The sequence below is a fragment of the Pan paniscus genome, chromosome 16 (assembly GCF_029289425.2).
Source record: "Pan paniscus chromosome 16, NHGRI_mPanPan1-v2.0_pri, whole genome shotgun sequence".
NCBI lineage: Eukaryota > Metazoa > Chordata > Mammalia > Primates > Hominidae > Pan > Pan paniscus.
In genome coordinates this window covers 76,458,911-76,478,627 of record NC_073265.2, presented here as the reverse complement: position 1 = coordinate 76,478,627, position 19,717 = coordinate 76,458,911, and positions in this window count along the sequence as shown.

Sequence of the window (19,717 nt, the reverse complement as noted above, 5' to 3'; positions counted from 1 at the left end):
TGAGCCTCAAGGAAAATCGGGTTCATTGTCAGGATTGATTTGGACTCAGACGGGACCTGAAAATCTTTCTGCAGACAGGGCCTCTCTTAGGCCAGGTCCTCCCTGGTCCCTTCCACCGTGAGCTGTGTGTTCTCTGCCTTTGCTTCTCTCTGTGCCTCTGCCCTGGTTGGTCCATTCTGTTCCTCTGCCCTCTCTTTACTCTGCATCACAGATTCTGACAGTCCAGGGGCTCAGCATCCTTACTTGAGTTTGCATATTGTTCTTCATGCCATCAATTGCCTTATGACTTTTCAAAACCTTTCAATGAGCTAATTAAGTCATTATCTTGATATTCTTAGTTTAAATGGCCCATACAGGGATCTGATTGGCCTAGCTTATCCTTCCTTTTTTGTTTTATACATTTATTTCTATTTCCTCAGACATTCCTTACATAAAGTACATTTTAAGTGCAAGACTCAAACATATATACACACATGCTCACAATATACATACACACACATTTTATATATATATATGCATATATAAAACTCTGAATTTGCTGTCCTTGAAGTAGCTGCTCACCTTTGGTCTAAATATTTAAAGGGAAGGGTGAGGTCAGGTAATACACAATATTGCAACCTAGGTTTGTCCTTCAGTCAGTGGTTTTGAGAGGAACAACTGCCCTAGAGGTCTGTGTAGGCAAGCAGACACAATGATTGACATTTCTAGTATGCTGGCACATGGTAATTTTTTTTCAATAACTACTACTGGTCATGATTATCAATATTGGATTATATTATTGCTACTTCCTCTATTCATTATAGCCTTCTGCCTAGATCTTAGCCTAAAGTAACTTTTTAAAAAAAATTTTATTTATTTATTTCAAAGATGGGGTCTTGCTCTGTCACCCAGGTTGGAGTGCAGTAGTATGATCATAGCTCATTGCAGCCTGGAACTCCTGGGCTCCAGCGATCCTCCTGCCTCAGCCTCTCAAGTAGCTAGGACTTATAGGCCTGTGCCACCACACCTGGCTTTTTTTTTTTTTTTTTTTGTAAAGATGGGGTCTCCCTTTATTGCCCAGGCTGGTGTCAAACTCTTGGCTTCAAGTGATCCTCCCACCTCAGCCTCCCAAAGTGCTGGGCTTCCAGGAACAAGCCACCACACCTGGCCTAAAATAACTTTCCTTATTATTTGTAAGTTGAGCTACTTTGAGGCATAAGGAACAGAGATACTCAGTTTATCCTAAATAGCATTTTACAATTATACTAAGCAGGATTCCTAGAGCGGAGATTTTATTTTATTTTATTTTATTATTTATTTGTTTATTTATTTTTAAGATGGAGTCTCACACTGTCGCCTGGGGTGGAGTGCAATGGCACGATCTCGGCTCACTGCAACCTCTGCCTTCTGGGCTCAAGCGATTCTCCTGCCTCAGCCTCCTGAGTAGCTAGGATTACAGGCGCCCACCACCACACCAGGCAATGTTTTGCATTTTTAGTAGAGACGGGTTTCACTATGTTGGCCAGATTAGTCTCGAACTCCTGATCATGGGATCCACCCGCCTTGGCCTCCCAAACTGCTGGGATTACAGGCATGAGCTACCACGCCTGGCCTGAGTGGAGATTTTATTGAGGTCAATGCAATAGTTCTAAAAGTACAACTCCTGCTCTGATGATGCATAGAAATTCTGGTGATTGCCCTGTGGTGTCCAATCCTCCAGACTCTGGCTTGAATGACTTGGCAATTTTTTACCTCTATTTCTATTATTAGCACTGCTTTTGTAAAATTATTCTACATATGTCTCAAATTCAAACTCTTCAACAAAGAAAAATCGAATTGGCTTGTAAAGTCTCCATCCAGTCTATGGCATTCCTATTAGAGCTTTCACACCAAGTCACTTCATAGATCTAAGGAATCCCTATAAATTGACTTGCTTCTTTTGGGTTGGGGGTCAAATCCATCGTGTTCAAGGTCATGATATCATTGAACACAAACAAAATGACCTATTTGTATGGAGTCTCTTAAAAGGTTGTTTACATGGCAGGTATACTAAGCTATTGGAAAGTCATTGTGACTTGCTAGCACCTTGCCTGGCCTGAATGGTTCAAAGTCTCAGTAAGTTTCTAGGACCAGAACGAATGGCATTCATTTTGTTCAGAAAAGATTTATGTAGTGAGGATAATGTAAGACGAAGTAAAGTCATGGAGATGGAAGTTGGCAATGCTCCACAATAACTTCTTTTCATCTGCAGCAGATAGAAAGGAGAGGATAGACAGAGGCTTACAGACCTAAAGAGAAGAAAATGACAGGGGCAAAAGGAATAGGGGAGAAACATGAAAGGAACGTGGAGGGAAAAGGTAATGGAAGGAAAGGAGAGGAGATGAAGCAGATATTGACGTTTTCCTTCTCCTATAGGTTAGTGTTCTCCTGCTTTCCCTGATCCAGACTCTCCTTTTCACGCCTATAATCCCAGCACTTTGGGAGGCTGAGGCGGGTGAATCACAAGGTCAGGAGATTGAGACCATCGTAACTAACACAGTGAAACCCCGTCTCTACTAAGAATACAGAAAATTAGCCGGGCATGGTGGCGGGCGCCTGTAGTCCCAGCTACTTGGGAGGCTAAGACAGGAGAATGGCTTGAACCTGGGAGGTGGAGGTTGCAGTGAGCCGAGATGGCGCCACTGCACTCCAGCCTGGGTGACAGAGTGAGACTCTGTCTCAAAAATTAAAAATAAAAAAAAAAGAAAAGAAAAAGAAAAAGAAAAAAGAAAAAAAGAAAAGAAGAAAAGAAGAAAAGAAGAAAAACTCCCATCAATGAGAGGAAGCCTGTCAGCACCTATTTGGTGGACAGCTACTTTGCTTACATAAGAACAAGGCTTGAGATAGTAATATGAGCATCTGTGTAATGCATAGAAGCTCTCTACATTCTCTGAGATACAAAGGAGAGCACTGATGTTGGAACAGAAGAAAAATACTTAGGACTGGTGTTATTAATAGAAAAAGCTTCCTGATTATCAGTATCATAATATATTTTCTTGAAGGAAACTAATGCTTCTTCTATGCCCTATAATTACACACCATGTCTGTTAGGACAGCGGTTCTCAAAGGATGTTCCTTGGACCAGCAGTATCAGCATGATTTATGAACTTCTAAGAGATGCAAATTATTAGACTCTACCATATACCTCCCCAATCAATCACCAGGATTGGGGCTTAGCTCTCTGTTTTAACAAGCCACCCAGGTTCTTCTTCTTCTTTCTTCTTTCTTCTTTCTTCTTCTTCTTATTATTAGAGACAGAGTCTCGCTCTGTCACACAGGCTGGAGTGCAGTGGTGCAGTCTCGGCTCACTGCAACCTCCACCTCCCGGGTTCAAGCGATTCTCCTTTCTCAGCCTCCCGATTAGCTGGGACTACAGGTGCCCACCACCATGCCCAGCTAAGTTTAATTTTTAAATTTTTTAATTTAATTTTTTGTATTTTTAGTAGAGACGGGGTTTCACCATGTTAGCCAGGATGGTCTCAATCTCCTGACTTTGTGATCCACCCTCCTCAGCCTCCCAAAGTGCTGGGATTACAGGTGTGAGTTACCACACCTGATCACCCAGGTAATTTTTATGTGGCCAAAGTTTGAGAGACACAGAGTAGCAAAATGTAATGATTCTTATCATGCACATGGAAACTATCCGCTGCCAAAAAGTGATGTCCAAGTTATGAAGGGAACCTACGAACAATCTTGTGGTACCTTCCCCACCACAATTCCCTCTCTGCTTCCCACTTCTGAAAGATTATAGGTTTCAGAGCTGTCGTCTTTGTCTCCCAAACAGAGAATAAGCTGAGAACCTGGACAAACAATATGCCTGCTGAGCACCCTCCACATTCATTATACTTTCCACGTCATGATTAACAGAGGAATTGACATAGAGCTTTTCAATAGCTAATATTACAACTAACACGGCTGTACTTCAAAGTAATTTGCTGACTATAAACCAAATCAATGAGGTCTGGGCATCCTTGCAATAAAATTGAGCCTCGAAGCATTCTGCTAAGATTACACACCTTTCTACCCTAAATGGGATTAAAAATTCTCTATGTCCTTGCCAATGAGACCATTCATTGTGCCATTAGGATCACAATGTCCTTTCAGGCAGAACTGTGTGTGGCACTTACCAGCCAATCTATTGTGATGCAAACATTTGTGTGTATGAGCATGTGTGTATGCATCCCTGTGTGTGTGCACATGTATGTGTGCATGCATACATGTGCATCTGTGAATATGCATGAATAGACATTTTATCTAGGCTTTCCATTTAAAGATTCCTTCATAACTTAAAACTTGTGGGCAAATGAAGTAAAATAATTGACACGTATTTATGGAGACTGCTTTTGTATGTATATATGCTATGAATATTTTATTTTGATGTATTATCTAGAGTAATGGCTCCAGGAAGGTGTAATGATATCATGCCCTCATGGGAAAAGTAGAGGATTTTTGTCCAAATCACATGGCTTTAAATCTTGATTCTGTCACTTATTAGCTGTATGACATAGGGTGGGTTTTTAAATTTTGTTAAGCCTCAATTAGGTAGTTCATATAATGAGGAAAATAATATTTAACATGAAGTTTTATAGGGAGCATTTTGTCAGATAATATCCGTAAACAAACTGAAATTGGAAGATGCTAAATGATGAATGATATAAAAAAGACATAACCTTGCTTTCAGGGAATAAATAGTTTACTTGCAGAGATATGACAGTCACATGTGAAGCACTGAACCACAACAAAAGAGATAAACAGCCAAATAACCAAGCACGAAAGGATATAGTTAATTGCATAATAAATGCTTTAAGGGTTCATGGATAGAAGCACAGAGAGAGTAGGAGTTACAAAAGATACTCAGATCAGGGGTAAGCTGAGATTTGAATTGGTCCTTGAAGGGAGGGAGTAACAGCAGGAAAAGATGAGGAGGTGATAACAGGCAGGATAAACTTAGGAGATGAGGAATAGGCCACTCTGGCTGAAAAGCTGGTCCTGGGCCCTGTGTATTGAAGACAAGCCTGGCAAGGCAGGCACAGGTGAGCTAAATTGTAGAGGCTTTTGAATGTCAAGCTGATACATCATATGGACAACTGAAGGAGACAGTCTTTTCAATTCACTTTAATCTGCCCTAAGCCCACATAATTCAACAGATCTGTTTACCCATTCTGCCTATTTATCATGTGTTCAAAGTTATCTGGTGTAAGAGAGAGAGACAAGGGATGAGAGCGCAGATAGACACATCACCACATTAGTGATATCCAGCTTCAGCGATTGCATCCCTGCCACCACCATCCCTCGGGCCGGATACCTGGACTCCTTCTTGCTGCAGTGCCCTGGGTGGGATCATTGATGCAATTTTTGTCTCCTTATTTTTCACATGCTCTCACAGTCAGATTGAACATCTCCTCCTGGTCATCATGCCCTTCTACCACAGCTGTGATAATAAGCTGATTCATATTTCTCCTAGTTTCCTAAACCAGTCCCGTTATCTAAACCATTGCTTCAGAACTTGAGCTTGCACTTGTAATTCTTCTCATTGGTAATTGCTCCCTAGAAATCGCTTCATTGCCTCTTTTCCACCTGGATTGTTTCATTATGAATCTTTTTATTTTGTTATGTATAATGAATGAAAAATAGTATTATGTTTATTTCTTGATCATACTTGATATTCTGTGTCATTTAGTGGTATAATTTATAGCATTTAAATTATAGCTATAATTATGAAATGTCAGTTTTCTACCTTCTGTTTAGTTTTTTAAAATGTTTCTGGGCCGGGCATGGTGGCTCACCCTGTAATTCCAATGTTTTGGGAGGCCAAGGCAGGTGGATCACCTGAGGTCAGGGGTTCAAGACCAGCCTGGCCAACAGGGTGAAACCCTGTCTCTACTAAAAATACACAGAATTAGCTGGGCATGGTGGCACATGCCTGTAATCCCACCTACTTGGGAGGCTGAGACAGGAGAATTTCTTGAACCCAGGAGGTGGAGGTTGCAGTGAGCTGAGATTGTGCCATTGCACTCCAGCCTGGGTGACAGAGCGAGACTTCATCTCAGAAAAATAACAACATGTTTCTGGATTTTGATTTTTGTTATGCCTTTTGCTATATGCAACAATGTAATTTTATTGGTGAAGTTGCTCTGTTAATACTAATAATATTAAGGCGCTGCAAAATACTATTTTTGAAATCAACTTTGTTTCATATTTATTAGCCTTTTTTCTTCTAATTTATGATTATAAACTAGTTATACCTTTAAGGATATATCTTCATCCTCCTACATAAGCCAAAATAATGCAACCCAATCAATGAAAGACTGAAAAATTACGACTAAGTCCATACAGAGTAACCATTGGTTTATTAGGTCCCTTTTTTATATAGACCTGTGCAGGAAGCAGAGTCCCAGGGACATGGAGGTGGGATATCTGTTTCATGAAGACCTCACTTTATACCTTGAACATCTCAAATGTCGTTACTAGATCAACTGCTCCTGAAGGATATATGGGAGAGGGGACAGTCTGGGGAAATGTGTGCTCTTTATAACTAAGTAAGACTCTGAGTACAAGATGGTGAAATTAGAAGAGGTGGACATGCCACAGGTGCCTTGACATTACAGCCTTGGCCACAGACAGTCTGATCCATGCATGCTGTGCTGCCTTCTACTGCATCCTATTCCTGTCCCACTAGACAACTCCAAACCTCATCAAGAGGGAGTAGGGACTCCTCTTAGGGGCCTCCTCCTCATTCTCCCTCCCCAAGCATGGAAATAAGAGAAAATATTGAGTTTCTTCAAGGGAAATTCCAGACACCTAGCTAGCCTTGAGAAGTAAAGGAGCAACTTGATAAGCAAGAAGGTAATAGTAGCTTAAAACAATAACCAAGGAAGTTAGAGTCATGAGATGTTTGGTTCCCTATAGAAACTAAAAATGACATCTTAACATATGTCCCTGAGTTGTTTTTTCAGAAACCTGGACCCCTACCAAACGGATACACTGGCACATAGACCTCAGACAAGAGGAGACTGAGGACTGAACTCTGACGGCCATTTTCTGTTCTAAATTTCTTCTTGAGGAGCTTGGAGGAAGTCCCATCCACAGGCTGGAACTCACATTCCTTTCTGTTGACCCCCAAATCATTAAACAAAGCTTCATCTCCTTAACCAATCACAGATGAGAAAAATCTTTGAATCCTCTTACGACCTGCTTCGAAATGTCCCAACTTTTTTGGTCAAACCAATGTATAACCACCACGTATTTATTGATGACTTTGCCTATAACCTCTGCCTCTCCTCCTTTAAAGACCCTTACCTAGAAGCCACTGGGGAGGTCAGGTCTAAGTGTGAGCTGCCCAGTTCTCCTTGCTTGGCACTCTGAAAATGAATGCCCTCCTTTCTCCAATTGCAAAACCTCAAAGTGGATGTTTTGCCTTAATGCACAGGTGAGCAGCTCCCTAATTTGTTTTGGAAACACCATGTTCACATCCCAGCTCAGGCAAAATGAAGGAAAAAAACTATGTCTAAGAGAGTACATTTTTAGATGGAGCCAAGAAATCTGGCATAAACCTGGAGCTGTACTTGTCGAGTTCAAATCACAACTCAATCCCAGGCTAGCTGTGTATACTACATCAATACTTTGGCCTCACATGTAAAATCAGAATACTGGGATGAATATACCTATGTTATAGGATTGTCATGAAGATTGATGTTATTAAGGTATATAAAATGCTTAAACTGTTCCTAGCACTTGGAGAGAGCATTACATAACCCTTGATAATATTACTGTTTGTGGTAAGCAAAATTATAAAAATAAACCCAATGAAATCTGCCCTGTGTTTTCCCCTTCCCCACTTTTGATCATGGATAGAGGCCCTGACTATGATGAGATTTCACTCCTGTGATTATACTAGGTTTTAAGGCAAAGAATAGATGATCAGGGTGGGTCTAACCTAATCACACTAGCCTATTAAAAGAAGAGAGTTTTTCTGGCTAGTAGAAGTAAAAGAGATTCAAAGCATCAGGGAGGGGTGGTGGTTAAATCCACTTTGTTGGCTTTGAGATGTCACAGGCCAAGGAATGGAGGCGGACTGTAGGAGCTGAGAACAGCCCCTCTGACAGCTGGCTAGGAAATGGGGAGCTCAGTGCCTACTACCACAAGGAACTGAATTCAGACAACAGTTTGAGCTTGGAAGCAGATTCTTTCCCTGAGCTTCCAGATAGGAGTCCAGGCTGACTGACGCTTGGGTTTCAGTTTCGAGGCCTCTTGAACAGAGAACCCACGGAGGTTCCCTGTGCTTCTGACTTACTCACCCTAAGACAGTAAATGGATATTGTTTGACAGCACTAAATTGGTGGTAATTTGTTTTCCAGCAATGTAAAACTGAGGCACAGGTACTGATAACCCTCCCCTATGAGCCTGCCCTTTACTCCTGAGGCCCATGGCAGAGTGGGCCAGGCAGCCCCTGCCTACTCCTTCTCCCTTGTCCCATTTCAGCCCCACTGAGACTCCAGACACTGTGAGTGCTTTACAGGCTGGACACATCCTGCCACACCATCTTTCTCATATCATCTGGCACAAGGTATTACACCAATTATAAAACATCGTGAGAGAGCTTGCCGCAGTCGCTTCTATTTATAATCTTCCTCTTACCACAAAAACTGCTCTCTGCAACAGGCACCAAATTAGTGTCCTTGAAGGCTCTGGTTTTTTCTTCATTCATATAAGAGTTTTTCCTTAGGTAGTCGGGTGTGTGTGTGTGTGTGTGTGTGTGTGTGTGTGTGTGTCAACAGGGAGTGGGCAACTAAGCAGCTAGTCATTGATGGGCCCTAGAGATTTCAGTGTCAATTCATTCTCCCTTGCTGGGCTCTATTTTTCCTTACCTTAATTAATGTCATGTGTTTCTGGTCTTTTCATCTTGTAGCCACTTCAGATGAGAAAAAAGCAAAACAAAAAACAACAACAAAAAAACTATTCAGAAAAAGAGAAGCATGGCTCAGGTAAGGCTGTCTTTCGGGAATATCATTGACTTATGTCAGACTACAGGAAAATCTATTTCAACAGAGACAGGATAAGGTAGAGGACCAAGGTGTGTTTCTCCTGTTGCTCTTTGCTGAGTGGCCTTGCTGAAGTGGCCACTCACTTATAGCATTAATTTTTAGGTTGAAGTCAAGTGAAGTTGAGGAACAGTAACAGTTTAGGATTTAAAGAGTATAGATCCTTTCCTAATAAAGTAAACTGAGTATCACTTGAAACTAGCTGATATTGAAGTGGTGCATTATAGATCTCTGAGCGTAAGTCTGCAAGGTATCCCTAGCATTACTATGCCACAGCCTTCAAAGTAGTACTCTGAAAAAAAAAGAGTCACCAGGGGAACACATGATATTGTTCGGAACACGCATGGACGTGACAGACAGAGACCCAGAAGAATCATTTCCTGAACCAGAGAAGACACCTTAAGGGAAATCCTGCTGATCCCAATCCAGACACGATTTTGTTGGGGACATATTTCTCTATGATGTTTACTTAACCACTGTGTGAAATTCATGTTGTTCATCTTTAAAAATGTTGCTCTGAACATTTACTAGGGGAAGCTTATAGTGTGCTTCACGTATTTCCCATACACATCATCAACTACCACCATCAGCCCATTGTAAGATTTCTGTAAAATGTCACACAGCATTTTTGTCTGGAAATGTGGAAAAGGAAGCTGAGCAAAATTTAGATTAATAGGTACGTGGGGGAGAAAACAGGCCTTGACTAAGTCTGAAAATAAGACTCTGAAAATTACAGATCCATTTCCTTTTTTTTTTTTTATTTTTTGAGACTGGGTCTCCCTTTGTGGCCCAGGCTGGAGTGCAGCGGCATGATACGGATCCATTTCTAATTGAATTTGAAGAAGAAAGTATGAAGGCAAGTTTGCCTCAAGGGAAAAATGAAGGGAGGAGATGTCCACTGCCACTAGGAATATTTCCTTTTCCGAGGTGATACACCATGGGGAGAATGGGAAGAGGATGCAAGCTCAGTTCAAACCCAAATGCAGCCTCTCCACTAACCACTCACTTTGCACAAGCTGCTAACTATCTCCCAGAGTTTGTTTCTTTGTCTGTAAAATGGGTATCATAATAGTTATTTACCTCAAAAGGGTTTTGTGAATAGTAAACATTCAGCCCAAGGACTGGTTCATGTTTATGGTAAGTTGATTATTATCATTACCATCATATTCATGAAGTGCCCAAATAAATGGAATCTGTAATTTCCTAGAAATGAATTTTGCAAATTTCCTGCTTCTGCTGAATTCTCTTTGGTGGCTTCCCCCATGTTTTTATCCAAAATGAACAATTGAACCTTTCATCTATGCAAAATATAATGAGAACCCAGCTACTTGGGAGTAATGGACTTTTACTAGAGATTTGAGGGACTAGGGATGGAGTGAAATGAGATCCCACAGAACAGAAAACAACTTAAAATTCAATCCTGGACATCACTTTTTTATGAGTCAGGACTTCTCAGAGGCCCTCTTTGCTCCCCTGCCTTGAGCCATGCTGGGAAGTCCTCATCCTCTCTCTTCTCTCTCCTTCTCTCCCAGTGCACACCCCTGGCCCCACTCCCTGAATCTTTGGTACCATCTAATGCACAGCAGAGCAGCTTTTCATCCCTCACCCCGACATTTGCATATCCCCAAATTCAAGAAACCGCCTCACTAAAGGAAGTCTCCAACTGCTTTGAATCTCTACCCTTCGCAATGACAAGGCCTGGAACAAGGTTGTAGAGGTGATCCGCGTGTGTTTACTTGCCCTGTGGCTGCTGCTAGGTCACTGCTGTCTGTCTCCTTGCATGTTGCATGTAACTGTACAGTGGCCGGAACATTCAATGTGCTCAGTAATAATGAGCTCCCTTTCCCTAACCCTCTTGCACACATCGTCCCCTAAATGACCAGATTTGAAAGTCATTTTGATTGAAATCCTGAGTGTGTGCAAAGAGCCTAAGAGGAAGCTGGGCCCCAAATGCTGAGAGACAAGGTCGATGAGGGCAGTTGGCCCAGGCCCAGGCAGAGGCCAGGGACAGGAGAGGGACTGTGAAAGAACTCTCTCTGAACAACCAACAAAGAGTCAGTGAGGAGTGGGTGGACCAACTGCACAGTGGGGAGGAAACGAGCCTGAGAGAGCAGCCACGCCTCTCCCCCATCTTCTCCATCTTCTCCCAGGGTGGCATCAAACTCCCCCTTCCAACAGCACTTTAAACACCAGTGCAGCACCTAGCAGGCCAAACCATGTGGATGAAAACAAATTAGATTCTTCCCTGCCCCACCCCAGCTGAAGTTTGCTGACTCAATTCATTCCCCCTCCTTTAGGTCTTCCTGTTTATGTTGTCATTTTGTTTTATTATTTATTTTTAGCCCTGATTTCGGAAGCTTTTATTCTGCTGGGCATTGGCAGGGTATCAACGGCACTGCTCTGCTCTGTGCTCTGAAAAGATCATTGTGCAGGCCTGGCCTCGGTCCCTGCAGAGACAGAACGCTAGTGTGAGCCACCTCATGCTGCCTCTTCACCGGCCTGGCCAGCCCTGGGCCTGCTGGTGTTCTCTGCAGGCCCCGCCAGCACAGCATTCATGTTCATGAATATTAGAAATAGAAGTGAGGTTAGATTTCGTGTGGTCCAGCCCTTCACCCTCCAATGGAGAAACTGAGACCCAGAGGAAAGGGTCAGTCGAAAGCCATATATTGAAGTAACAGAGCCAGAGCCTAAACCTTGGTTGGACTCTCAACTTCTGTTATAATGTTCTATTCCATATGCTAAGGAATCACTTAAAGAACAAAACCATCATTTCCTAAATTACACAATAGGTGAAGACCAGAGTGCCTGATCCATTTTTATTATTTACATATTTTTTCTGGACTCTGAATGTACTTACATTCACACACACACACACACACACACAAACACACACACAAAGTCTGGGACATCAATAGGAACTCCTCTCATCGTTCCCACAGGTTATTCTCTTTGTTATTTTTTCTTCTTTAAAAAATTAAAAAAAAAAAATGCTGTGAGCCGGTAGCAGCAACCTGGTGCGGCTTGCCTCCTTGGACAGGCTGCAGCAGCAATGAAGCAAGGGACACGCTTCAGTTCCCAGGACAATGGTCTCTTTGACTGGGAATATACCAAACCAGAATTACAAGTGTGCAAGAATAAACAAGGCTGGAGTCAATCTAAAGTTGTTTTACACTCTGTTTTATTAAAGTCAATGCATTTCCGTTCCTATGTGCCCAGCTTAGGCTTGCTTAATTATAGACACCCGGGGTGAATGCTAATGTAGAGAGGACAGTCGGTGATTGGAAAACAAGGCCCTTTTCTGACCTCTACAGGCCATTTGGAGGAAACAAGAAACTGCTTCTGGAAAATTACCGACCAGGAGGCACCGCAAACGGGGCTGAAGGAGGTTTCTCCTGGACGCCTCCTTGAAGCTCTGAGTTGGCTGGACTCACGTGTGTCCTGCTTTCCTGCAGCTCTGCTCTCCATGTGTAAGAGGCTACTGAGGCAACAGGTAGGAGATCATTCTCAGGAGACCTTTGTAACGGAAATTAAGATCTCAACCATTCAACACATATTTATGGAAGTCCCACCACATCTTGGGCACGATGCTAGGCTCTCAGGATGTAGCAGTGAACAAAATTGTCTTTGTTCTCCAAGATATTACAGTCTTGGTGCAGTGGGGCGGTGGGGGGGAGGTGAAGAGGGGACAGCAAAGTCCACAGGCAATGCCATACAACAAAAGCTGTGACTGGGTTTCTCCAAGATGACAGTAGGAACTCAGAATCAGATCATGGGAGACTTCTTGGAGGAGCCTACATTTAAGAACATAATGGATAGATCTAGGCACATGGATGGAAGAAGAGGGAACAGAAGAGTAAGGTGCTTTCTGAGAATTGAAAGTAAGTTTTTATGACTTTAACAGGGGCTGATGTCAAGAGAAGAGACCAGAAAATTACGTAGTGGCTGGATCTGAAAAGGCTCAAGCACTAGGTCCTGTTTGCATTTTATCCTTAAGACCATGGGAGGTCACTGACAAATTATAAACCGCGAAAGTAGAAGCCGGTTTTCCTTCCCAATACTATCAGGCTGCACAGGGATGAAAGGGTTGGAAAGGAGGCACAACCAAAGGTGAGAAGAGTGGTAAGAAAACTTGAAGTCCAGGTGAGAACAGCGTTATCGAGTCTGATTCTTAGCTTTGGACTCCAACCAAAGCTAAGATTCACACTCAACAACATTGCAGATTCATCTGTTTAGTGAAGATCTGAGTACCTGCCTCGGCCAGACAGTGAGCTATGCATCTGGCACACAAATAAATCAAACAACACCAGTTTACTATCAGCATAATCAAGTTTAGGAATTTGGAGGTAGAGATTTTGTTGGGAGGAGATTTTGACTTTGAACCTGTTGAGTTTGAAGAGGAGCAGGAAGTTATGCAGAAATGTCCAGTAGGAGTTACTTGTATTTGAGTCAAGGATCTACAAGAACAACACACTTTCCTAGAGATGGAGACTTGCTCCATAACCTCTCAGAGGGCCCTTAGGGGTCTTTGAAGAAAGATGTTTTTCCTTGGAGAGCAAGTTTAAGAGTCCGATTGCCTGAGTTAAGGTTGTGATCTGCTACTTACTACCTGTATCATCTTAGGCTAGCCCTTAAATTCTTAATGCCCTCACTTATAAAGTGAGCATAACAACAGAGTTTAGCTCGTTGGGCTGAAGTTTTAGGCTTAAACATGATGACACCTGCGATGGTCTTAGACTATTATAGATACTAAGTGTTGCTAATTACCACGTTAGCTGTAACTGTGTTATGGTTCATATTCACCTCCTCTGGGGAAGTGGAGGGAGAATGAGTTAGGAAGTCAGATTTCCCCGGGAACAGATTCCAGCTCTATCATTTACTAAACGTGTCTCTTTAAGTATGGGTGCACTTCATTTTTAAAATGGCAATCATAATGTCCATTTATCCCATAGAGGTGGTACTGAGAGTGAAATGAGTCACTATGTGATTGTCTGAGCAGAGCAGAAACATAGGCAGATTTTTCCTCCTCTAATACCTCCCAAAATAACTTCCTCTTCAGAATGAAGTGTGGGTGGGGTCTGGTTGATAGTCTTCTACCCCAGGACATTCATTCATTTAACCCCCATACCCTGGATGTTTGGATGGCAGACCTGTCGGCCTCTCTGCTTCCTGTCCCGTCCCACAGCCAGTAGAGACAATGGAACTCAATGCCATGTCTTGCCCTGCCCTTCAAGACCAGGGCTACACTCAGACACTTTAACTGAATAGCTCCAAATAATTATGCTTAAGTGTTACTTATTTTGCCAGGAGCTGGTCATAATACTTATCTGATACCAAGAAATCATTTTAACCCCATAAGAGCCTAGAGACTATAAAAGATCATTGAAATCCCCCCATGTAGAATCATCTTTGCTTCAGCCTTTTTATTTACTTTTAGACAGAGTACAGGGTCTCACTCTGCCACCTAGGCAGGAGTGCAGTGGTGCGATCACGACTCACCGTAGCCTCAACCTTCCACTTCCAGGCTCAGGTGATCCTCCTGCCTCAGCCTCCCTAGTAGCTGGGACTACAGGCATGCATCATCACGCCTGGCTATTTTTTTTCTTTATTTTTTGTAGATTCAGGGTCTAACTATGTTGCCCAGGCTGGTCTTAAACTCCTGGGCTCAAGGGATCCTCCCAGCTTGGCCTCCCATAATTCTGGGATTACAGTTGTGAGCCACCACGCCTTGCCTGCTTCAGCCTTGTAAACAGTCAGTGCTCTCCTCTGTTTAACTACTTGTCATAAGACCTAAATGTGGCTCATTCGGTAATTCTCTCATAGACTGTGTTCTCTACCAATGATACTGAACCCATTTTACTTTGCGCTGGAACTGGCCCAGAATATATACGCACTTCAAGTCCAGTTTATGTCACGTGCTAATGAGAGATGAGTCCTGTCTTCTACCCAAAATACCTTCATCTTGACATCTGTGTGACAGTAGAGCCTAAAATCATCAACTAGCTGCCCCTCACCCATATGAACATGTGTCATGTATCTGAGGATCAACCTTCCCTCACTCATTGTTATGCTTAAAGCCCTGTGCCGTGTGTGTTTGTGTGTGTGTGTGTGTGTGGTGGGGAACTCAAACTCAGCTTCAGCTCCATTATGTTGAATTGTGTGTGTGTAATAGATGATTTTAAGTTATATGCAATTGTATCTTTTTATTATTAGGCACTGAAAGGTTGTAATAGAATCCATTTTTATCTCAAAATTCCCTTTTACCACTCTATTTTTTCTTTTCTAAAGAACACTTTTTATCAAGCATTGGTAGCATGAACCAAACTGCAACACAAACAAAAGAGGACATCTGTTGGGAAGACAGCAGCAGGCTCCAGAGCTGATGAATTATTTTTGCCCAGAAAAGCCCTCCTGGTGAGCACCAGGCTACTATGCATGTCTTTCCAAGACTAGAGAGTTTGGGGAGCTGGGGTGAGCTGTACCAGCAAGGCAAAACAAATCCATCATTTTAATGCAAATCCAAATGCTGAGATCCACCATGCGAGTCATTATTCTGTGGCCCTAACAAGGATGACTTATGTCAGGCATTTCCTGGGAGCTCCTTCTCTTGGCATAGGGCAGAGGCCTCCCTTAGCATATGAAATCGACTCTATGGCACCATTTTCCAGGCTGATAAATGAAAGGGTGTAATATGACCTTCCTTGTGTTGGCAGCCCTCAAGGTGAGCTTGTAACTCAGGGAGCAGGTTAATTTCAAATATTCTTGGTGGCTCCGAATCCTCTTTCTGGAAGGAAACTGAAGCCAATGTATGGAATTCTTGGATGCTGATTCTTATTGATGGGATTGCAAGGAGGGCCCAGGCAGCCAAGTTGGCATGATATCCATGGAGCTGCACAGACAGTTCTCACCAAAGGGAGCATAGGAGGCAGAGCCCCTGGGTAAATGTGGCAGCTCCTGGGAACCCTTGGAGATGCCACCCCTCCATTATCACCACTCTAAACATTTGCACAACACAGGTAAGGAAAAGGACACCCTGCCCCTTGTTAAGCTCTCCTCGCACTGGGAAGTCTTCCATGGCAACCACCAGCTTGAGAGGCCAGGCTGCACTTGTGCTACACGTCCTTTTAGTGAAACCAGTTTCCCTGTCTATAACACAAACTCTTCTTTGAGATGGAAAATGGAGGGATTTAAGGAAAATAAGTGAGATTTTATTGAGACATTGGATGTCTGGGTTTGAAGCTGAGGGGAAGACACATTTTTGAACACCTGCAATGTGTTAAGAAGTATGATAGGTACAGGGACAGATGCCAAGACAATAGCAGGTTTGTGCACTTTAGCGCTCACTATTCAATGGCGAATGGGGGTGTGGGTATAAAAGACATATTTATCAAGTTAAAAATAAGCATAGTATAAAAGAGATATATAAACAGTGCAACAGGGGCATGGAAGAGAGATTATATATAACTTGGCATTGGGCGATGAGGACAAGTTTTATAGAAGAAAGGTGATATTTGAACTGGGTTTTCATATTCCCAAATGAGGGAATGGGAGATTCTTATCAGAGGCAGAGGAAAAATGTGAAAATGTTAGAAAAATCAAAAAGGACATTTAGGGAGCTGTGTGGCTTAAGAAGTGCCCTTCCATGCCCCTATTGCACTGTGCATGTGCATATGTGTGTAGACACTCACATGCATAAGTGCGATGAGAGAAAAAGAGGGTATGTTCTGTGGCAAATCAAAGAGAACAAAGAATGTCAGAACCTGAGGCTGTCAAGGAGACTGGGGCCAGGCTATAAAGGGATCTGTTGAGACATTTAGACTTCCTTCTGAAGGAAATGTGGAGCCACAAAGCCTCTTGCCAGAGGGAAGTGTTACGAAGGGGTCAGTAGTCTCCACCCTTGAGGGCTCATGGGTGGCAAGTCTTGGGCTTCTATTCTAACAATGGGACTATCTTAAAGGTGAAATCAGAAAGCTCCCAACCTTTGCCCATCAGAGAAGTTTTACCAGGCTGTCCCACGAAGCTGCAGCCCCAGTTCCAGTCCTGCATGCAGAGCACCGGATGACAGCTGGTACAGGACAGCATGCACTTGGCCTGCCCCAACATCGCCTCTCTGGACTCTCCTCTCTCCTCTGCACGTTTTGGACCACATTTGCTTCCCATTATGGCCTACAACTCCTTGGAATTCTTGGGTCATCTTAGTTTGGCTTTGAATTTGGTAGAACACATTTTATCCCAACAATTCAGTGAAGTGGTCTGGCCAGCAAGAGAAAGTCCTGGCTTGACTGGAAAAATGGCTCTTATAACTATTGAGAGTTAACTCTCAAGTAAGTACCCTCTAACTCTGGATGGAAGACTGGTGAGATGTGACACAAGATAGCCTTCAGTCCTAGCAGGAAAGGAGAGAGGTCTGCTCCCAAGTCCCCTCTTCCCTCCAGTCAATTGCCTTCCCAACTCACTGACACCTGGGCTTAGGTGCTCAGGACATTCACCTGTGTCCCCAAAATCACCAGGTGTTAGGTACACCTCTCTTTGTTCTCCTTCTACTTCCTGAGGTACCTCTGATTTCTAGGAAACCTTTCGAACAGGCTATCATGTAGGCCACCAACATTTAACATGTCCCCAAACTGCACTTATTATCTTTGACCTGAATGCAAACGTTCTGCTCTTCAAATATAGTAGTATCACACCTGGGGCACTCCTCAAACTACTGAACAACCAGCATAGCAGGAGCACCAAACCCTCAGCCATAAACAAGGGAACAATGGCGCTGATATCAGTCACGGGCATGCCTCTGCTGAAAGCTCTTTAAGTCTCCCCCATTACATTCAGAATTAAATTCAGCCTTTTCATCAAGGAATGCCAAATGCAGCTTTATCTGACTGCTGTCTAGTTTTTCCATTTCATCTGTTGTCACTCTCCTCCTTTCCTCACATACAAACACATCTTTTAAACCAGTCACACTGAACATTTTATTTCAAGCTCTAACTCTACCACAGGGCCTTTGCACAAAATCTTTCCACTCCTTCGCATGTCTTTTCTCCCTTTATACCTGAAACCTCCTGCATATTCTTCAAGAATCACCCAAATTATGACCTTCTTTTGGTAGACTTTTACCACAACTGCCACCCCCATTAGATTAGGCGTTTTTGTAATATTCTTTGCAGAGTTCCATAATGGCATGGGCCATACTGCATTAACTTAGAATGTTTATTGTTCTTCTTTGTCTGGTTACTGAGGGCACAAAATAGGTCTTTCTCATCTGCATCCGTAGAGCTTAGTAAAGTGCATGACCCACAGTTAGGGGTTAAATATACATTTGTTACATAGATGGATCAACAAATACTTCATGTTCCTGGCTTTTTCTGAACATGCCACATAAAAACTTATCTGTCATGGCCACGTTTTTTAAGAAACATGCCTCATGACCAGAAGCTAACCCCCAAAACTAATTTGGGCTGAAATAATAATTAATGATAAGCTAGCATCATTCCCACCTCTCTCAGCAATTACATTTCAATATTATCTTCTTGAATCCTCAAAGCAAAGAGAAATCAGCACCATTATGCTAACCTTTATTTAAGAGTGGAAAGATTAAATATGGGAGGAGTTAAGAGCTATATAGCGTTTGGGTTTCACTTTCAGTATCTTTGCTAATAGTCTTCAAATTTCTTGCATATGTTACATAAACATACATGTCTTAATATGAAGAATGGATATACAATTTCTGAACTACAAAATGGAAACTTGGAAAAGAGTTAAAAAAATAAGAGACTATTAATAATGTTATCAACTCCCAAAATCACAACACAGATGCCTTTCTTCTATGCCTTGGAGCTAATCCTGTTTTGTTCTGTGGCTTTCTGCTGGTCAAGAGGTGTGTGCTATGAGTGTCATCTGAGATTATTCTGATATATCCAAAACTCCCTTGGTGGTGTTTGGAACATCAGGAGAAGTCTTTTGGCAGATATGTAATCTCCCAATATGTATTATTATCTTTTCCCTTAGTATTCAGACTTTTACTTCAAACTTCAAATTTTAGCTGGGCCCACCTCAAATAAAGACTATATTTTCTAACCTCTCTTGCAACTTCCTGTGGCTATAGGCCCATTTTTTTCAGCTGGTGGGATTAAGAAGAAATATTATGTATAGCTTTTGGAAAGATAGAAAACAGGCATTTCTTTTTGTGTTCTTCTTGCTACTGCCTGGGATGCAGATGCAGTGACTGATGCGTCAGCAGCCATTCTAGACCAAGAGTAGAAGCAACACACACGTAGAGCCAGAAAACTGCAGAAGCCAGGTCTCTGACACCATGCAGCCATGACACTAGGACTGGTCTTCCAGTGTGTAAAATTCCACAGGAAAGAGACATAGACTTATGCCTTATGAAAGCTACTACTATGATAAGTTGTCCATCTCTTGCAGCTAAACCTAATCCTAACTAATACACATGACATCTAAAACAGCCTAAGTTTGACCTAGCATATTCTATCTCTCACTCTACCACTGCCTTTGTCGTCCCTTCTCATCCTTTCTTCGCAGGTCTCGTACACTTCATTATTCAAATAACTAAGCTGCTTCCTTCCGAATGCTAAAAGGCCTTGCTCCATTTTCACCTGTTTTAAGTGATTCCAGCCTCCTAGATTCTGCTCCTCTGTAATCTC